General features: G+C 44.5%; 1 long non-coding RNA gene across 1 annotated transcript in view; it reads left to right on the top strand.

Moving 5' to 3' along the window:
• Window positions 1-17,406, top strand: part of LOC144762023 (uncharacterized) — a 306,670-nt gene that overhangs the window by 266,460 nt on the left and 22,804 nt on the right. Inside the window, exon 2 of the long non-coding RNA XR_013596004.1 lies at window positions 13,425-13,577. This is a non-coding gene — a long non-coding RNA (uncharacterized LOC144762023). The remainder of the gene's footprint in view (window positions 1-13,424; window positions 13,578-17,406) is intronic.

Below are 17,406 nucleotides of genomic sequence, written 5' to 3'. Positions count from 1 at the left end.
GTGGAGCAGGTGTGGGGTAAGGACTGGGTTGCTTCTCTGCATTAGAACCAGTGTGTGGAGCAGGTACGGGTAAGGGCTGGGTTGCTTCTCTGCATTAGACATAGTGTGCAGAGCAGGTGCGGGGTAAGGGCTGTGTTCCTTCTCTGCATTAGAACCAGTGGGCGGATCAGGTTCAGGGTAAGGACTGGCTTGCTTCTCTGCATTAGAAATATTGTGCGGAGCAGGTGCAGGGTAAGGGCTGAGTTGCTTCTCTGCATTGGAACCAGTGTGTGGAGCTGGTGCGGGGTAAGGGCAGGGTTGCCTCTCCTAATTAGAACCTGTGCTCGGAGCAGGTGCGGGTAAGGGCTGGGTTACTGCTCTGCATTAGAACATGTGTGCAGAGCAGGTGTAGGGAAAGGGCTGGGTTGCTTCTTGGCATCAGAACCAGTATGTTGAGCAGGTGTGGGGTAAGGACTGGCTAACTTCTCTGCATTAGAAACATTGTGCGGAGCATGTGTAGGTTAAGCGCTGGGTTGCTTCTCTGCACTGCATCAGAACCAGTGTGTGGAGCAGGTACTTGGTAAGGACTGGTTTGCTTCTCTGCATTAGAAATATTGTGCGGAGCATGTGCAGGGTAAGCGCTGGGTTGCTTCTCTGCATTAGAACCAGGGCGTGGACCAGGTGCGGGTAAGGGCTGGGTTGCTTCTCCGCATTAGAACCAGTGTGTGGAGCAGGTGCGGGTAAGGGCTGGGTTGCTTCTCTGCATTAGAACCAGTGGGCAAAGCAGGTGCGGGTAAGGGCTGTGTTGCTTCTCTACTTTAGAACGAGTGCATGGAGCAGGTGCGTGGTAAGGACTGGGTTGCTTCTCTGCATTAGAAACAGTGTGCGAGCAGGTGAAGGGTAAGGATTCGGTTGCTTCTCTGCATTAGAACCAGTGTTCGGAGCAGGTGTGGGTAAGGGATGGGTTGCTTCTCTGCATTAGAACCAGTGGGTGAAGCAGGTGCGGGGTAAGGACTGGCTTGCATCTCTGCATTAGAAATATTGTGCGGAGCAGGTGCAGGGTAAGGGCTGGGTTGCTTTTTTGCATTAGAACCAGTGCATGGAGCAGGTGCGGGTAAGGGCTGGGTTGCTTCTCGGCATTAGAACCAGTACGCAGAGCAGGTGCCTGGTAAGGGCTGGGTTGCTTCTCGGCGTTAGAACCAGTGCGCAGAGCAGGTGCGGGGTAAGGACTGGGTTGCTTCTCTGCATTAGAACCAGTGCGTGGAGCATGTGCTGGGGTAAGCACTGGGTTGCTTCTCTGCATTAGAACCAGTGTGTGGAGCAGGTGCGGGGTAAGGACTGGGTTTCTCCTCTGCATTAAATCCAGTGTGTGGAGCTAGTGCGGAGTAAGGGCAAGGTTGCTTCTCTACATTAGAACCTGTGCGCGGAGCAGGGTAATGGCTGGTTGCTTCTCTGCATTAGAACCAGTGTACCGAGCAGGTGTGGGTAAGGGCTGGTTGTTTCTCTGCATTAGAACCAGTGTGTGGAGCAGGTGCGGGGTAAGGACTGGGTTACTTCTCTTCATTAGACATAGCGTGCGGAGCAGCTGCGGAGTAAGGCCTGTGTTGCTTCTGTGCATAGGAACCAGTGTGCTGAGCAGGTGGGGGGAAGGGCTGGGTTGCTTCTCTGTATTAGAACCAGTGCGCGGAGCATGTGCAGGTAAGGTCTGGGTTGCTTCTCGGCGTTAGAACCAGTGCGTGGAGCAGGTACGGGGTAAGGGCTGGGTTGCTCCTCTGTTTTAGGGACAAGACCTACTTATGCACAGTTGGAAACCTATAACTGCACTGGTGAGAACGAATCTGTGAGACCTGTGTCCCTTTATGCTAAAGCATATGGATAGCACGCGCTCGTTGTGTGCAGAGGAGACCTCACCCAGTCAGACAGAGAGGACGGATTGTTTTAGGTCAGATCAATGGCTGATGTGCAGAGGTCCCTTCTGTAATGACTCTACTGAGGTATAAAATGGTAGACACATTAACGTGAATATATCCATGCGTCTCTTTTTCTGTGCCTGTGTTCTGGAATAAGGTAATAAATAAGGGAGTTGCACAGGGTACTTACATTAGACAGCTATACTCAGATCAGAGAGGATTCTAGTTCCTGAACTTCACACACCCATGTTCATCTCTGCACATCCATGATCCTGCGATCAGCTGGTGACCCCCTGTCAGCTGCACAACTTGTCTTCCATCTTATAATAAAATCGCCTCACTCCTGCCTGCCTTGGAATCAACAGTACACACAGTCCGGCCCCTTCTCGTGTTTTTTTTACTAATTTTGAACCTCGCGTCGGTAAAGTGAATAGAGAACAGAAATTACAGAATTCTCTATTCTTCTCAGGTACAGAACTGTCGACTCTCAGTGTGACGATCATTTTCATTGTGCAATTATATTCGCATTTAAAGATTTTTTATTTATTGCTGATATATTGTTGTATAGCTCCTATATATCCTTATATCGTGTTAAGTTAGCATAGGTACATTTGAGATTTAAACGCCATTTTTCCTTTCTTGCAACTTCTGCACACGACCCTTAATTGTTGACTTAGCTTTCAACCTAGTGGTTTGCCGTGGTGTATGTGAGAATAATATGTTATTGCTCTGATATCAGTTTTGTTTAATAAACCATGTCTGCACGGAGAGTGCTGAAGTTTCAGGAGCAACACGATATGGAATTGTTATGAGGTCTGATCTCCACGCCTTCATAGTCATAACACAAGTGCAGCCTTTGCCAACTTGGGCTTGAGGCGGGATTGATATTGCTTTGCACGAGAATTGTTAACACACTTGATGCGGTGCACATGCAGAGAGAGCTGGTGTATGCTGATGTGATTCCTTCATGCTAGGACACTAAGGTATGGGCCCGCCCTAAAACAACCCAAAGAGACCTTCTTAGCTAATAATATAATATATGTGTTAGGGAGGGTGAGATATAAGTGTTGTTAACTCTTATTCATTACAGCATGTTAACATGCTGTCACCATTCGCTTTTTATGTCTTAGTAACTATGCTGATAATTTTGATACTGATAATAAGTATACTTGTATTATCTAAGATACTGCGCCTGAGAAGACGGCATTAGTAAATAAACATTTCAAATGCACATGTGTCTTCTTTACTCCATGTTCTGGTTTGTAATGATAATATAACGAAAGAGTGTTCATGAGTCCCACGTACCCTGAGGTACTGTAAGTTCATGTTCTGGTTTGTCTAAACATTGGGAGTTTGATATGTCCAATGAGACACTGTAGCTAGCTCGGTAAGGGGTGAGTTGGTTGCTAAGGTAAGTTTTGGGACACCCTAATTTGCCGAGGTTCCACTCCTCTGTGCACAGTTCTGTGTGAGTACAGAAACCCTGCAACATGGCGCCCAACGGTTTCGGTGGTCTTATATCATGACACTCGAGTAGTTTATCGTTCATGCCTTAACCCCTTCACATCCGTTTCCGGAAAACGGGGTGTCGGTGAAACCTACCTATTTTTTGAAATAGGTCTTTATTCAAGCTTGATTCTTTCTTAAACGGTTTCTTTGAATTACTACCCAGTTGTGCTACAAAGTATTCTTTGTGTGTTCTTGTTTCCAGTGTTGTCATGGCGGCGGTGGCTATTGCGCAGCATAGTCGCGTAGCGGTACGCAACCATCTTCAGACGTACCAGGTCCCAGTAGATGGGATGGCTGTGATTTTCGTGGTATGTGCAGATCCGGCGTTTCCTTACGAGTTGTTTTACTCTTGGGTTACGTTTCCGGCTGTGGACGCTAATTCTGGTTTGTTCCACTCCTACACCGCCTCGGATGTCCCAGCTGAATATACGCCGTACAGGGCATTGGAAATACCTATTGATCATTGGCAGCATCGAGTTTGGTTTGATGGCGCCCTCCCCCACTCTTTGTCCCCTGCGAGGTTAGGTCCACTCTCAATTCCAGGTACAAATTGGCCTGCGTTGGGTGGCTTTACCCCGCACCCGAATCACGGGGCTTGTACCCTGGCAGAAATTCGCAGGCTACATGTAGTTTCCATTTCCGTGATTCGTGCTTTAGTGCAATACATCGGTCGTCATCTTCCTGGTGGTCCCCAGGGGGGTGCGGCCGCTCCCATGGAACGAGGCGGAATGCGTCTCAATCCAGTGATGGTTAATTCGGTTTTTGGTGCGCGTCCTGTTGACAACGATGACTTCCCATTCTGGCTAGCAGAGAAGTTTGATCAACTGGAGGCGGTTTTTCCGAATTCTACTCCAGCTGATAAACATAGAATGTTAACGATTACTCTACCGAAGGATATTACTCCTGAACTTGCTGACTGTGAAAGCTGGGGAAAAACTTTTGCGGCAGTTTATACGAGGTGCTTCGGCACCCCGTCTATGAATGCTCTGCCTGAAATAATTAGACGTGTTCAGAATGATCACGGTCCAGAGGCAGCGGTTGAATTGGGTATGCGCCTGTGTGGTTCGTTTGAGATTGTAAGTGATCTCATTCTCTCCAATGTTAAAGGAGATGCAGTTAACTTTCAGGTGTCGAATGCTTTGGCTGCTCTGCCCGATGCCGACAAACCCCGCCAGTTAGCAAAGATTGTGGTGGCCGCTTATAAGACAATTGGCCGCACTAGTAGAGGTCTGAAATATTTTCCAGTGAAGGATAAAAAACAACCTCAGGGACAATCTGCAGTGACAGATGTCCAGCCCAAGTCCAAAAAACAGAATTGGCCTAAAAAACAGACACAGGGGAAGCAGACTAGGCAAACTCTGGATCCTGTTCCTGCAATACAAGCTCCTGCGCCGGCAGACAGAGTTTATGATTTGCGCGATCGCGCGATGATTAAATCACCTGATCGTTTTCAGGGTTCTGATCAACGCTCTCCTCGTTCCTTTCAGGAAACATCGGCCCAGAAGACCGGTGGTGGAGGAGGGGGTGGACGTGGACGTGGTGGCCAGCAAGGACGTGGTCAGTCCCGCCAGACAGACGGCGCAGTGAAGCAGGAGGATTCTACGCCTAAGCGTCCGCAGTTTGCGAAGAAGAAAGTCGCGGCCTTAACAGCGCATAGATATGCCACAGATAGTGAGAACGCGGCTTCGGAATTTGACGTGGGCTCTGACCTTGCTGGACAGCGCGGCGGAGATTACCATAGTCAGAGAGGCGCTCCGTCCACTACTGAGGGTGACAGCGACTGAAGTTTTTGTTGTTATAGAAACAGCCGATACGAGATTGGCTCCCCCTGAAAGACTTTTTGAAATTGTCCTGTTAATTGAAGGTGACATACAGCGTACTGTCAGAGGGGTATTTTGGGAGAACCTTTCGTCTACGTACGACATTTTGCTTTCCGAGGCTGACTGGCCCCCACCTTTTGTGCTCGCAGCGCCGCGAGGGGAGGAGGTAATCCTTCCCAGTTTCGCGCACACTGTCTCAACTGAGCATGCGCAGCATTTTGCAGAAGAGTGGGCTCGTGCTCTAGCACCGGCTCTCTACCGCAACCAATGTGGTTGGGACAAATTGTCCCCATGCCACGAAATTCCTTTGCGGTCTGAGCCGCAGCCTCAGCCTCAATATCCCATACGGCGTGAAGCTAAAGCGGCCGTCGCAGAAATCCTTGAACAATTGGAATATCAGGGAGTTATTGAAACGTGTGTGTCACCAATGAATAATCCCCTTTTTTACTGTGACCAAACCTGACGGGTCATATCGTTTGGTATTGGATTACCGGCATTTGAACTCGCATTGCCGTAACTGTGCAGTACAGAATACTCACGGCTCTGCCCTAGTGGATAGTCTAGTGCGTAAGCGTTTCAAGACAACGCTTGACATTTCCAATGGTTTTTATGCCCACAGACTGGATGGCTTTAGCTCCCAATGGACAAGTTTTACGTCCGCTGGTGTGCAAAAATGCTTCCGGCGACTCCCAATGGGCTACAAAAATAGTCCTGGGGTCTTCACCTCCAGAATAGTCACACTATTGGAGGGAATCGATCCGGATGCATGTTCTTATGTGGATGATATTTATCTCACAGACGACGAAATTTGGATGCATCTGTGTCGAGTGAATTCCATAATTTGTACCTTTGCAGACATGGGTTACAAATTTAATTTTGCAAAATCGCACATTGCAGAACACACAGTGTTGTTTTTGGGCTATGAGCTCAACAATGAAGGTAGAGGTTTGGCTCCTCACTTCTTAGAGAAGTGCGCACAATTGCGCGCTCCAACAACACTGAAAAAATTACAATCTTTACTGGGCTTTTTGAATTTCGGCAGAACTTACATTCCGGAATATGCCCAGCGTATCAAGCCTTTGTATGCTTTGATACAACCAACTTTCTCAAAATCATGCTGGCTGCCTGAGCATTCAGCCATTTTGCTATCCTTGCAGGCTGATCTGCTCGCTTCTAAATATTTACTGACTCGTGATAACCACACCAACCTGGTAATAAGAATAATTCCCGGGACGGTGGGTTTCACATACCTCACTTTTAATGAAGGTGACACAGTACCTATTGCTTACAAGTCACACTTGTACACTTCGGCTGAGATGCGGTTTCCCACAGTGGAAAAGGTTTTGACTGCTGTACAGATGGCTATTCTAAAGGAACGAGCACTGTCTCAGGGGAAACGCATGCTAGTGGTAACACCCTGTCCTCACTTGGAGGCAGTCACGAAAGCCAGTGTACCGAATTCAAAGGCTTTGCACCCTCGGTGGATTCAGTGGGCTGCGTCATTGTCATCCACGGATGTCATGTTTATTTTTGACGCTTCCTTACGGTCGCAGGAGTACTTGCAGTATGAATTCGTTCATCCTGCTCCTCTGGCGATGCGACCTTTGGAGGACTTCCATTGCATCATTTACACTGATGGGTCGGCGCAGGTTGCGCATGGCTCTAAACATGCCTACGTTTCCGCATGCGCCATTGTGGTCGGTGCTATGTTGAATGATGAGTTCATTTCCAGGGAGGTACACACGTTGCCCCTGGGAGATTGCACCGCACAATTGGCAGAGCTTCGTGCTCTCTTACTAGCTTTGGAGTACGCAGATCCAAGTGTTACTACTCTAATTGTAAGTGATTCTTACTACTGTGTCCAGTCTTACAATGAAAACTTGTTCTTTTGGATTCAAAATGATTTTCATGATTCCAAGGGTAGCACAATAAAACATAAAATGATCTGGGTTCGAGTGGCGGAGCTTAAGGCTATGTTGCCACTCGTTTATGTGATTCATACTCTCGGTCATCAGCGCGTGGGAGTTCACGCTGTTGGCAACTCGCTTGCTGATGAAGCGGCGAAATCAGCAGTATCTACATACTTAGTTGCAGCAGTTACTAGGTCTAAAACCAAGATTGATAGCGACATCTTGGCAGCGATTGCTGCCTCTGAGAAGGGAAGTAAACATCCTGCGGGATTCCCTTCGAAGTATAAATACCACTTAAGTCCCGAAAAGGTTCCTTTTGTGACAATTCCTGATGTTGGGGAACGGCTGATTCCCAACTCGGATCGCAGAGCAGACTTGATTACAGCGGCTCATGAAGGTGTGGCGTCTGCGCATGCGGGCGTCTCGGCCACTGTAACTCAATTACAATTACGTTTCTGGTGGCGGGGACTGTACAAACAGACGCGTGATTATGTCCTTCTTTGTGACATATGCCAGCAGATTAAACCTTCAACTGCTACGCGTCCGCCTCAGACTCAGTTGTACATTTCTAATAAACCGCTAGGCTGTGTTTATTTAGATCACTGCGGTCCATTTTCATCTGATACTGCGTATAAATACATCTTAGTAGCAGTTGACTCATGCACACGCTTTGTGTGGGTATGGCCACATCGCAGCGCTGATTCACGGACTGTCATTAGAGATTTGCGTATCTTTATAGGGATTTTTGCCTGTGGTACCTTCCATTCGGATCAGGGTCCGGCTTTCGCCTCTAAGGCGTATAAGGATGCCATGATTTCGATGGGGGTCCAAGTCAAGTTTTCGTCACCCTACAGACCTGAGGGTAATAGTGTAGTTGAACGAATGAACCGTGATTTAAAGCAATCTTTGACAGCCCGAGTTATAGGCACTGGCAGAAACTGGCTGGCTCACCTCTATGGCGTGCAGCGTGCTCTTAATAATCTCCCTAGAAGGTCTCTGGGTGGGCGGACCCCATACGAAATGCTCTTTGGCATCAAGATGTACGTCCCTGACCTTGACGGTCTAGACTCTGTGGTTCGCGCCACTTCCTTTGACGCAGATGAACATTGCAATGTTTTACAGAATCTACAAAAGACCAGAGACAGTCTTGCAAAGGAACATTTGCCCTCCACTTCGGATGATGCGTTGCAGATCCCGGTAGTTGGCTGGCTACCCCAAGTTGGAGAACTGGTTCGAGAGAAGATCGACAACAAGAAAGAGTTTGGTCCCTCCTATCGAGCTCCAGTCCCAGTGCTTGGAGTGAAGGGCACAAGAACAGTCATTTTACCACCACTTCCAGGTCGTAAGGAAAACAGGTTTATTTCTATTGACAATGTCAAGATACACAGAGTGGCCGATTCTTCTTAGCATGACACCGGCTGTTTCCTATCCTTCCATTGTGAGAAATTCAATTATGCCCACTGCCTCTAATATTGAACCTGAAGTGGCCATCGAATTACCTGCTGTTTCCAGTCCATTATTAAATAATTTACCCGGAACTAACATTAATGAGACAGACTATACATACCCCACTGATTTGTCCATGCCTGACCTGCAAGCTCGTTTAGCCACGGAATCCAGATTTTCATTTGACTCTGCTTCCCTTGCCTCGAAAAAACCCTCTCAAATTGCGGTATATGCTAGCCTGTTTAAAAAACATTTTTTGATTCCTCCTTGGATATACATTTGGCTGGTCCTTTTTTCGGTTTACCTTTTTATGTCAATTGGTTTTGTGTTTTATTTTTTTCGGATTATGAATGGACACTATGTCGAGGAGAGAACTTGCATTACTCATTTAAATGGAACATTGGCCCCACTTTCCTCTTCACATTCTACACACAGATTAAAAAGAGACTTGACTTTGGTTAACATCACAGCATGGCCTGTTCTGGATGGAATCGCGTGGGATGCAGTTCGTTTTCAGATTCATGGCCCAACGGAAGTCGTTAATGTTCCTAATGTACTAAGAGTTAATATGGGGGATGTGGTGAAACAAAACATTCGTTCTGATGATTGGGATGTTAATGCTGTGGAAAGTTTGTTTTCTGATTTGAAATACTATGCTGCTTTTGATGCTGAGGATTTATATTTAGAATCTGCTAATTATGGTGAATTGTTCTGTTACCAACATTATGGCAATCACTTCTTACACAAAACATCTTCCCGAAGGGAGGCTGTTAATTTTACTCAGTGGGAACATTGCCCAGCTCCTACACAAGGGAGTTCAGAAACGTTTCTTAAAAAGTATACTTATTTCACTGACTTTAACCAGTCCAATCCCGAGTCCTTTTATTTTAAATTTCACAAACAGCCACTGTCCAAGGTTAGACTTACCGATACAAAATTGTTGTACTCGAAGGCCTTCCTAGATCAATTAGTTACTGGGGGCTATGAGTTATGGAAGGAAACAATAGACCTTAAATCAGTTTGGGGTTCAAGGGCCTGGCAGGTACAAGGCACTGAGGCTTTGCACCGTGCATGTCTCATCCCAAATCATATGTTGTTTTTAAATGAAACCATTTCCCAGACCACATGCTTTGGATTGGCTACATCTAAAAGGTTAAACACCCCGTCTTTCCCGGAGTTGGAGGAATATGAGAGTTGGAGTAATTTTACTCAATTGTCCATTAAAGATATACAGGCTCTGCTTCTTAATTCCTCCTTTAACATTTCCAGTATGAATCCCAGGGGTTGGCTGCTTTGGCACCGTAGTGCTGATTCTTGCCAAAAAAGATTTTTGAATATATCTGACGGTTTTAAGACTGTTAGATCTGATCCCCGGTTTGATTTGAGTCATACTGTCACCTCTTACTCTGTGGGCAAGTTGTGTCAAGCTTGGCTGAAACATTCAACTTTACCTGCGGTTAAGTATCACCTTTCCAAACTGAATGCAGACGTGGATTTGAATGATTTCATTAAAGGCCCAGCTAGTGGCAGGTCGAAAAGGTGGTTATATGGGGTTTACAATGAAATTTGGAAACTCTCACAGATTGAGGCCGCTTCACGCCTTAGGGCTATTGATCAGGCGAATCTTGAGAAAGTGCTTGCAGTTGTTGACAATAGCATTAACGTGCTTTCCTCTAGAATTTACACATTAGATAATATTGTGTCGTCTGTTGTTGATATTGTGCATGATGAAGTGTCAGTATTATACCATGGTCAAAATCAATTACGGTCAATCATGCAGTTTGCATGGACACTTCAGACTCTGAAAATGGGTAAAGTTCCCTGGGGATACATGAACATTTCCTCTTTATTTTCCCCGTTTAATTTGACAGACAAACAACGCTTGCTTTCAATGCGTGATGCTTCCTTTTCTATGCTCCATATTGAAAGATTGGAGTCTTTACCTTTTTCTGTGGCAGAAGCCACTACTGCTACGTGGCTTATCCACGGTTTAATAACACTGCCTTTTGCTTTATATAAGTTTTCAAATTGTATGAAATATGTGCCAATAGGTCGTTTTGAACCCTTAGGTAGCGGTTTTCTTCATGAGGTCTGGTCACTCCCATACACATACAGATGTTTCAAGGATGAACAAGAAGTTTATCTAACAGGGGATGAGTGTACTGAGACGCCAGATCATTCTTTAATGTGCAGACACATACAGTTACACGGTTCATGTAACAAGGACCGACCGAATATGGCTTGCGTTTTACAGGGCACGCCAGTTCCTGCTATCATCCCCACGTTTAAATTGTTAGAGAATGGTAGTTATTTAATGCTCAATAATGAAAACTGTTGTGGTTTAATTAGAGGTATAGCTTTCATAGTAACGGTTAGTGAGCGAGTTATTTGCTGCAGAAATGTTCTTTATCCTCCCACACGTGAACATAGGGAGTCTTCCATTTGGCCACAGATACCGACCTTGGGAGCAGAATTCAGCGGCATGGCTAGAATAAGAGCTCTATTGTCCCAGAAAGAGGTGGCCTTGAGCTCGGCCCGTGAAACTTTCGTGCTTCACATTGCTAACACCCGTACGGAGGTTCAGGCTCTTTTAAATACTGATTTGCCTTTGCATTTCGGAGCCATGGTCCGTTCTATCTTTAACGCATCCTCCACAACGGGCCTAGCACATTTTTTTAAAGTTGTTAGCGGTGGTCTCGTGACTTCCTTTGAGAAGATTTTTGGAGTCATCCCTGCCTTCTTCCATTCTATTTTTTCATCCTTATTTGGAGGGTTCCCGTTTTTACTTGCATTAGCGGCTGGCGCATTGGTGGTTTTCTGCCTTTTTAAATATGGATGCCCTTCCTGTGCAAGACCACGCTCAGCTGCTACTGACGCGGTTTCGCAACCGCATGCTTGATTATTATGGCACACTGCCGTTGGCGACTCTAAGCACGGCGTTTGGATTATCTTTTCGGTTCTCCTATTTCACCTGTGTCCAGCCTGTATTTCGCTGCCTGACCTGTGATTTCCTTTGGGCCATTGATTTGTGTCTCTGCGGACCAATATCTTCTGACGTCGATTTTGATCAACTGATGAGTCCTATCATTGCTCACGAGTTGGTTTGTTCTGACGAAAGGATTATGGCCTTGGCGGTGGCACATGGACTAATGGGTCCCTGGGATGTGTTGTCGGCAGCGCGAAATTTCTTGGAACGAAGTTTTCTTGAAAACCCACCGAGCTGTCCTCTGATGGTTATAGAGGATCCGGTGCTGGAAGATCACGTATGTTCCTTTCATCTTTTAAATTGGATGGCTGAACTGTTTTCGGATGAGGACAGTGACTTCCTCCTGGAGGCTGTTGCGGCTTACTTTTCATATACAGTCTTATCATAGACACTGCCTCAAATTGACATGCTGATTGATAGCATTTCCTTGATTTTATTGACTTTTGGTCAAGACATTTTATTTTTGCTTGCCTATTGGCTTGAGCCACATTATACTTGTGGGCTATTTTTTAGCATTAGTTTTTATAATTGAATTTTTATTCATGCTCGTTTAAAATTGGATTCTGCTCTCATGTGATGGCACTTCTGTTATCTTATTTAGTCCGTTCTCGGATCATGGGGGGGTGTTGTATAGCTCCTATATATCCTTATATCGTGTTAAGTTAGCATAGGTACATTTGAGATTTAAACGCCATTTTTCCTTTCTTGCAACTTCTGCACACGACCCTTAATTGTTGACTTAGCTTTCAACCTAGTGGTTTGCCGTGGTGTATGTGAGAATAATATGTTATTGCTCTGATATCAGTTTTGTTTAATAAACCATGTCTGCACGGAGAGTGCTGAAGTTTCAGGAGCAACACGATATGGAATTGTTATGAGGTCTGATCTCCACGCCTTCATAGTCATAACACAAGTGCAGCCTTTGCCAACTTGGGCTTGAGGCGGGATTGATATTGCTTTGCACGAGAATTGTTAACACACTTGATGCGGTGCACATGCAGAGAGAGCTGGTGTATTCTGATGTGATTCCTTCATGCTAGGACACTAAGGTATGGGCCCGCCCTAAAACAACCCAAAGAGACCTTCTTAGCTAATAATATAATATATGTGTTAGGGAGGGTGAGATATAAGTGTTGTTAACTCTTATTCATTACAGCATGTTAACATGCTGTCACCATTCGCTTTTTATGTCTTAGTAACTATGCTGATAATTTTGATACTGATAATAAGTATACTTGTATTATCTAAGATACTGCGCCTGAGAAGACGGCATTAGTAAATAAACATTTCAAATGCACATGTGTCTTCTTTACTCCATGTTCTGGTTTGTAATGATAATATAACGAAAGAGTGTTCATGAGTCCCACGTACCCTGAGGTACTGTAAGTTCATGTTCTGGTTTGTCTAAACATTGGGAGTTTGATATGTCCAATGAGACACTGTAGCTAGCTCGGTAAGGGGTGAGTTGGTTGCTAAGGTAAGTTTTGGGACACCCTAATTTGCCGAGGTTCCACTCCTCTGTGCACAGTTCTGTGTGAGTACAGAAACCCTGCAACAATATTAATTTGAACCTGGAGGCTGTAGTGTCCTGCTGGACACGGTCTAGTTGTTTTAGGTGATGTAACCCACACTCTACACCCACCCACCACTGGTGTCATGAGTCACGTGACCCAGTTAATAAAGGGGGCCGTGCGCTCGGGCTCAAGGCCAGTTTTACTAACCCACTACCTCGTGTCTGCGTCTCTATCTTCACCGCAATGTGGGCCTAGCGCCCAACATTACAGAGGCGTCTCCAGTAAGGACATTTGGAGAGGAGTCGGGGGTGGCTTGGTGAATTTCATGAGTGTGGTTTTCTTTCCTATAGAGAGACCTGGCCAGTGCCCGGTGCCACCCACCATTTGCATACCAGTCGAAGCTCCATCAGAACCTCCACGGTGTATCCGAGACTGTGATTGCCCAGGAGCACAGAAGTGCTGCATCCCGGTGTGCATCCTGAACTGTACGGATCCCATAATAGGTAAGAGGCAGACACAATGTGTGGGATTCAGAGCTCAGAGCACTCACCACGTGAGCACCCAGTGGATACACACACACTGCAGCATCATTCTTCGTCAGGTTTCTGTATTAACTGGGGCTTATAGTGGGGGCGTGGCCAGGGTTTACGGAATCACTTCCGGTGCCTCCCACATATATATATCCCTGATCTAGCCTAGTGCAAGGGACCTCAGCGGGAGGTTCTTGTAGACACCTCTTTCGCTGATACAGAAAGGAATGTGATGTCTTGGAAAGTTTCCTGATACTTTCATCACTCTCTTACCAAAACTGTTTTTTATCTATATAATATTCTATCATATAATTGAGAGGATAGCTTGATGGTGTTCCCTGCTGCTGCTTAACTCTGTTTGTGGTATTTAGTAAATGGCACATACATGTGACTGAACTGGATGTTGAATCACTCATTTAAGGCCAAACGCATGTCAGCAACACCACTCCTCCATCACAACCTATCAGAGGCGCAGCTAGAGACAAATTTCGGGTGGGGGGGGGGGGGCTACTAAAAATTTTGGGGGGGGGGGCTGTGCTGATTCTTCTAGCAATATGCAGAGTGCAGATGCATGGACTCTAAGAAGGGGTGGAAATACGACAAAGCCATGTTAGCAAGTAAATTCTCTTTTTTTTGTTAAATAATTTTTATTAAGGATAAATAACACAGGAATACAAATATAATATTCCGTTCAGATGAAAATACAAGTAGACAGTTATATAATAATATCATCAGCAGATAAGTGCATTAAAAATATAAGATGAATAGATTGTTTAACACTTGTATCAGTGTTCCTAAAAATTAACAAATAAATAACATATAATAAAAATAGTACTGAACTTTGTACTGGTATACTAAAAACCTGTGAAAATATGAGTGAGCATATAATATTAGAAGAACACAATTTTTATAGGAAAGAAAGAAAGAGGAGGGAAGAAATAAGAAGAGATAGAGAGAGATAGGAAAAGATGAATGGAGAGAAAGGAAAAGGAAAGAAAAGGGAAATAAATAGACAATATTGGATATAGAGAAAGAAGTTACGTAGAAGTTAAATTCGATGACAGCGAAGTACTAAACGGTAGCCATAGTAAATCAGATTTAATTTGTAAATTAATTGAAGCATGAGGTACTGAGGCAATTCTATGCTCATCACATATCAAATTACACCAGAGTAAAAAGGATATTTTAGAATTGTCTTTCCAACATGTTAATATAATCTTAAAAGCTACAGCAATAAATAGATCAAATAGAGTCGATTTGGAGATGGTTTGATCAAAATCAGGCGACATAGTACCTAAAAATACATTATTAATGTTAAATTGAATATTATAAGAAAAAATCAATATACACTTTGACCAAACAGCTCTCCAGAAAGCAGAAACTTTAGGACGATAGTAAAGTAAATGTATTAAAGAACCTTCAGCATTGAGACATGACCAAAAGGATGTTGAGATTGATTGGTTAAAAGTATGTAACAGTAGGGGAGTAATAATGACTCTATTGTAAATAAAATATAAGGATTGTGTGATATTTGCAGCTTTGGATGTCTTGAAGAGTTTTTGCCAAAACTTGTCCCATTGAGAAACAGACAATGTTTGGAATAAGTCTTGTTCCCATTCAAGCTCAATAGTTGATTTATTCCGTGTGGAATTAGACGTAGATAAAGTTCTATATATAAACAAGGCACTGGAAATAATGTCTGAAGAAACTTGGTACAAGGGTGTATCAGGTGTGAATGAAGTTGGAACTGACTGAGAGGTGAAATTCTGTAAATAGGTCTGGAGTATTGGAGCTAGAATGTTATATTGTTGAATACATGAATCAGGTAAATTAACAGTCTCTTGTAATTGATGGAAAGATAAATTCTTATTATTAACAATCATTTGGTTAACTTAAAAAAATACGCTTTTCTTTCCAATGTTTGTAGTAAAATGATTTTTCACGAAATTTGATGTGTTTATGTATTTATAGAAATAAAGCTATTTCTCCTCGTTACGCCTCACCTGGGAGGTCAAGCATTTTGACCTATTCCCACGTTCACCGGTGTTGGTAAATCTGGGAATGCACCAAAATCCATGGGCGGATGCGTGGGAACACCCCAGCTCATCCATGGAACTCCTCCCAGGGCAGAGTAACGTAACGCAACAATTTTCAGTTTGTTGCGTTAACCCAGATTCATCAGGCCTCACAGGGCCGCGCACGGTGGCTTTGCAGTGGCTTGAAAAATCGCACAGGTGCAGCGCTCATGCAACACATTGCGTGGTGCAAAAGCAACAGCACTCTTTAAGAAATATGGCTCAGATTCTTTTTTGTGAAAGTTATTCTGCAAGAATAATCTGTTCAAAACCACATCAACTTAGTTTTGATGTTCTTTTCATCTTCAAGTCACTGTATTCTGTAAGACTACACTGTCCCTGGATGCGCCATGGCCCACCTTTAAAAAAGAGTTCAGGATACCAACAGGGGTGCTGTGTCCGATTACCAAAAAGTTGTAATATACACCTCAAACATGATAAACCCAAACTAGCCCTTGTGTATCAGATGGCAGTCACTAGGGGACAACTCTCACTCAGTTCTTAGGAGGCCTTATTGGTTTCTATATTCAAGCCCGGGCGGATCCTATAGACCTATAGTCGGCCTACATTCTGACTACTAAATCCTCAATAAAATTCTAGTGATTTGTACCATTATAATGCTTCCTCAGATAATTCATCCTGACAAAAATGGGTTTAACCCAGATAGGACCCCGTCCCTGATCATAAGGAGGCTATGCAATGAACGGAAGCTCCCCCTCTGACACGGTCCAAATCCGCTTGAAAAACCATTGACGCTAGAAAGCCATTGATACCCTGAAATGGAACTACCTCTTCCATGTACCGGCTAGGTTTGTTTTCATGAAGCATGCCATATAGATGATCAGGCGACTTTACACAGAACCTACGGCTAGAGTCTGAGTGGGTAGATTGATATGGCGCCTGTTAAGTGTTGGCAGAGGGGCCTGTCATGGATACCCTCTCTTCCCTTTGCTGTTTGCATTAGCCATGGAACCCTTGCTGCATGGCCAGGGCAAGAGGGTCTTACATGGAGCATTCCTCTTACTGACCTGACACATTCTATGTCACGGTATGCATCAAGGATATCAAGGGGGACCTTTCTGCCATAAAGTGCTGCCCCCAGCAGTATTCTCCTTACTCACCTTACTCAGCGTGAAATATCACACCCCGCATACACCTCCCTGGCCAAGCTCCCCTCTTCCTTACGACAGGCTCACTGACCCAAGGTTCAGCCTGTTCTGGTGATTGTTCTCTTTTATTTTTATGACAATCCAAATTCGCTATTGAAGCATTACATGCACTGTGAATGGTAACATGTTTTGTAATGAGGGAATGGCAGACAGAACAGACGTATTCCTTTCAAGTAAGGAGGACTTCTTTGTTGGCACATTCACAATGACAAAAAAATGGGAGAGACCACAGTTCATGAATGAAGCAGGCTCCTAGGGGCTCATATCTACCGACAGGGAAATGTTTCATGCAAGCTGTGAATTGAAATGGTGAAATTGAAAAACATAGTATGCCATGAATTGCCCATATGTCAGAGGGTGTTTCTGCTATATTAATGAGATGTAACATTGTGAAAGTTGCGTCTTTTTTTTTCCATGAGCTGTTGTGTACATGTCAGATTGAAAGGCATGAATAGGTGGCTGAAATTATAATGCCAGGGGATACGAACATTTAAAAAATAAATATTTTATTAGGCATTTCAATAAATAAAAATATACAATACAAATGCATGGAAAAGA

This window comes from Lissotriton helveticus, chromosome 6, assembly GCF_964261635.1.
Source record: "Lissotriton helveticus chromosome 6, aLisHel1.1, whole genome shotgun sequence".
NCBI classification, from domain to species: domain Eukaryota; kingdom Metazoa; phylum Chordata; class Amphibia; order Caudata; family Salamandridae; genus Lissotriton; species Lissotriton helveticus.
The sequence above is the reverse complement of the archived record's forward strand: the minus strand, read 5'-3'. Positions and strand labels throughout refer to the sequence as shown.